Here is a 4,828-nt window from a genome sequence, read left to right as displayed (position 1 = left end):
CAGCATAAAGAACCTGATCATATAAAGGCCCTAATAGACATAGAGCCCTTCGGGGAGTGAAGAAGCCCTATTAGAAAACACAAGAAAAATTGTTCTAAAAGTGGTTATTGGGTTAACATTTGCTTGCTGTGTTTTTGCTCTTAATGTGCTAAGGTTCTGTTATAGAAACCATTGTTAATATAGTCATAGATCTAGAAAAATAAGAGCTTAGCCCTAGTGTGGTAACAATGAAACGGTTGTTAATTATTAGCCAGGAGTACTAGGCAGGGGCTGCCTCACCAAAGTCGCAGTCAATGTGGGGTAAACTTCTTAGATAAACTCAACTGACAGCTTCTGCAGAAGGATTAATTTTTGTGTTAACAAGGTTATAGTTCTACTCTGTACTGTTGCTCTATGAGACTGCTACCTTTCAGTTAAGGTCACCACAGAAACGGAAAATAGGTTTACATTCACCTGACCTGCATAAAATGTTAATGGGCCCAAGGCCAGAAGATAATGTGCTAAGATTTACTCTAGAATTAGAAAGCAAAAAACATCCTGCTCTTCCTAAAAAACAAAATGATGTAATACTAATCCTGTGTAAGCATGAATAAGCACCTTGTACCTTGGATACGTTCTGAGTGAGGGCATAAAAACTGTTGTCAAAAAGTAAAACACAGACTTGGCCCTATCAAGGCTAGTCTCACGTGTCTTCTCTCACCGACGCCGTTCATACTGAGGGTACCCCCTGGATCCTGCCGAGGCTGGACCCCGGCATTTCTCTATCCTTCACCATCATCTCCCACTTATATATTCAAAAAAAAAATTCAGAAATGTCCATTTTAGGGTTCCTCTCGGGTCCTTCCGGCATCACTGGAGTGAATTGATCTGGGAGTTGGAAGAGGGCTTCAAAGGTGGCAAGTGAAGTCAGTACCTCAGTAGCCGGTCAGTATATGTTTTGTACTTTATTCTTTTATCACAAAAAAGAGAAGAAAGACTGCTGTGAATGAAGATTCCTCTGCATTTTAGCACTGTTTTTTCTACTGTCGTTGGCTTTTGAATGAGGATGACAATGGGAGAGATGAAGAATGAAGCTGAGACCACTTCTATGGTTTCTATGCCCCTCTATGCAGTCATGTATTCTGTGTTTAATGAGCTAGAATGAGTAAATCTGTCTGCAGCTCAGACACGAGAGCAGCTTTCATTAAGGCTGAAAAAGAAAATCCAGGACTAAAAAAAAAAAGAAAAAGAAAATCCAGGATTCACACAAGACATAATTACGAACATTTTAGAGGAAAAAAGTGTAGAAGTCAACTTCACAGAATCCCTTCTTCAAATGGCAGGTGATGATGTAGAAGAGTATATGATTGAACAACCAGAGCCAGAATTCCAGGGCCTAAACAAAAAGGCACAAGCACTTAAACAAATTCTCAGTAAGATCCCAGATGAGATCAATGACAGAGTGAGGTTTTTGCAGACAATCAAGGATATAGCTAGTGCAATAAAAGAACTTCTTGATACAGTAAACAATGTCTTCAAGAAATATCAATACCAGGACCGCAGGGCACGTGAACACCAAAAGAAAGAATTCGTAAAGTACTCCAAAAGTTTCACTGATACTCTGAAAACCTATTTTAAAGATGGCAAGGCAATAAATGTTTTCATAAGTGCCAAACGACTAATTCATCAACTAATTCATCAACTACCAGCTTAGTAGTTCAGACCTTCAAAACTGTGGCCTGAGAGTTGTATGTGTTAAGAGACATACTTCTCAGTGTCAGTATTGGACTGCCTTTATCTGTAAATTTTAAAGTTTGACTGTATAAATTATCAGCCCCTTCCGGAGGGATCTAGTAATCCAGGATGTTGAATGGGATTCTTGCCATTTTACACCATATTTTTGTAAAATGTAGCTTAATCATAATCTCACACTGAAGATTTTGCATCACTTTTGCTATTATCATTCTTTTAAGAATTATAAGCCAAAAGAATTTATGCCTTAATGCGTCATTATATAACATTCTTTAAAAGAATTGTAAATATTGGTGTTTGTTTCTGACATTTTAACCTGAAAGTGATATGCTGCAAGATAATGTATTTAACAATATTTGATGGCAAATATTCAATAAATAGTTTCCATCTGTTAAACATTTCTTTACTTGAAAAAATGCATATATATATAGGAGTATATATATGATCAGAAAACCAAGATGGCTTGGTGTAATGTCTAAGGAACTTCTAATGGGAGCTTATTAGCAGTTTATCGGATAATAAAGCTACAAGAATTCCTATTTTTTTGTCTTTAACCACTCTGGGTAAAAAGTAGTTAATGGAGATATTTTTGTTAGTTACTATATTTGAGGTACTATTTTCCCAACCTTTGTTTTAAGAGACTTATGAGAAGCAGATGGTAGTTAATAGTGTCTTCACATTCTACGTGTCCACACAGAGCCATGTTTGAGCGCTGTGACAATGTAAGATTAAATCCTTTGGCATGCTGGGCCCTAATAAGCTTTGTGCCTTTTTTCCATAAATAGCCACAACTAATAGTGATTTTAAGCTATACCAATGCTAGTTGGTTTGAAATTGTCATGAGTGTTAATATTATATACACTCTTTAAATACAGACAGTTTTATTTCACCATAGGGAAGTTCTAAGGAAATTATGTATCAAGTATTCATGTTAAGTGATTTCATTTTTCAATTATGATAAAATAAAGGAAAAAATCAGAAAAATAAAAAAGAAATGTCAATTTTAACATTATCTTCAGAGTATGGTGTTAGCGTAAGCAAAAGTGCTATAACAAAGAAACCCCAGGAGGTACAATGGTTCAAGTGCAATAGAATTAGACTCCTCATTTGTGTAACAGTCCTGGTTATGGCGACTCTGATATTTATTCTCCAGGAGGTAACTCAGGAACCCAGACTCTTCCCATCTTGTGGCTCTTAGCGGTTCATTGTAACCAGATTGTGGAAGTGGGACAAGGGGGCAGAAGGTTTACACTTATTTCTATAAAAGTACTTCCGCTCATAAGCCACCAGCTAAATTCAGTCACAATAATCACATTTACCCTATGGCATGCTGGGAAATGTAGTCTAACCACTGCCATTTGGGAGGGGAAATCGACTTTCTGTGAATAGCTAGTAGTTCCAGCTACATCAGAGGCCCCCTGGTGGCTCAGACTGTAAAGAACCCACCTGCCAATGCAGGAGATGGCGGGTTCAATCCCTGAGTCAGAATGATTCCTTGGAGAAGGAAATGGCAACCCACTCCAGTGTTCTTGCCTGGGAAATCTCATGGACAGAGGAACCTGGTGGGCTACAGTCCAGGGGGTCACGAAGGGTCGGACACGACTAAGACTAACATTTTCTGGCTACATCAGGTCAGACAACCACACACAGTTACAGTGATTTGGGAGACTATTTTCTAGGTTTGAAAGTTACTGAGATTAGGATTTAGGTGAGTCTTCCACTTTGTAGATTTGAGTCTGGGACACAAAGTCTGCTTCCACTGTTGGAACAGAGATGCATATTCTGGAGAGACACATGTGCGTGTGTGCTCTGTCACTTAGTCATGTCTTACTCTCTGCAACCCCATGGACTGTAGCCTGCCAGGCTCTTCTGTCCATGGGGATTCTCCAGGCAGGAAGACTGAAGTGGATTGCTGTGCCCTCCTCCAGGTGATATTCACCACCCAGGGATTGGACCCACAGCTCTTATGTCTCCTGCATTGGCACAGGCAGATGCAAAACTAGAGCTACCAAGATTGCCACTTTCTGGTAAGAGGGATTGCTGCCACCTGGAGGATGAACACCAGTGTGAAAATCCAATTCTTGGGAAGCTCAGAACAGTTGTGTGAATGCTGGCTCTATGCTTTAAAATTTGAACTTCATGTGAAATGGTGCACAGGCACAAAGCCTTTTCCTTCCTGAACTATACCCAAGCAAACTGAAGGTGGTCCAGGACCAATCTATTTCTATCCCTTAGAAGAAATAGATCAGGCTCACAGAAATATAATAATGAGCCAAGTCAAGCTGAGAGGGAAAAGCTTTGAGTGCTAGTTTTAAGGCTTTGCTGTGAGGCTTTGAAATCTTCACATTAGGATCTGGGACTTCCCTCATAGTTCAGTCAGTAAAGAATTTGCCTCCAATGCAGGACACCTGGGTTCGATTCCTGGGTCAGGAAGATCCCCTGGAGAAGGAAATGGCAACCCACTCCAGTATTCTTGCCTGGAGAATTCCATGGACAGAGGAGCCTGGCAGGCTACAGTCCATGGTGTTGCAAGAGCCGGACACGACTGAGTGACTTTCATTACTACTAGTACTTCCACTAATGGGTGGAACTGGTCTAATCTATTTTCTAATTGGTCACATTCATTTTCTAAATGCATAATGAATTAGAGAGAAATAAGTTCTATTATAAACTGTTCATTTAAGAATTCCCTGAGTCAGAGACCTGTCCTGGGCAAGGATCCAGCTCTGATGTGTGGCTATTTTATGCCAACTTGACATCTACCTGAATGTTCAGGCATCTGCCATTTACACAGTCGAACATTTTTAATATCACCCTTGCTAAGATCCCTTCTCAAGGAACATTCTCCCAGGTTTATGGATGAAGACTCCTGGCCTCAAAGGAAGGCCTCCTTTAAAGTCAGATTTTGATAGGATGTTTCTGCTTTGTAAATGTTTTTCCCCACCTGGGTAAGGAGTCTGTTCATTCAGGAGTGGAATGGCTATGCCATACTGTTGGTGCAAGAAATATGTTTCCCTTGAAAGGTGCCTTTGAATAAGATAGGATGGCCCACCCTCACAGGGAATTAGCAAGTATAGTTGTGTAGTCTCAAATTCAG

The 4,828-nt window shown here is 39.9% G+C and overlaps 1 pseudogene; it reads left to right on the top strand.

Moving 5' to 3' along the window:
* Positions 1-992: 992 nt before the first annotated feature.
* On the top strand, positions 993-1,722 carry LOC133071431 (programmed cell death protein 10-like; annotated as a pseudogene).
* Positions 1,723-4,828: the final 3,106 nt, after the last annotated feature.

This window comes from Dama dama, chromosome 16 (assembly GCF_033118175.1).
Source record: "Dama dama isolate Ldn47 chromosome 16, ASM3311817v1, whole genome shotgun sequence".
NCBI classification, from domain to species: Eukaryota; Metazoa; Chordata; class Mammalia; order Artiodactyla; family Cervidae; genus Dama; species Dama dama.
This window is presented reverse-complemented; position numbering and strand designations above follow the sequence as displayed.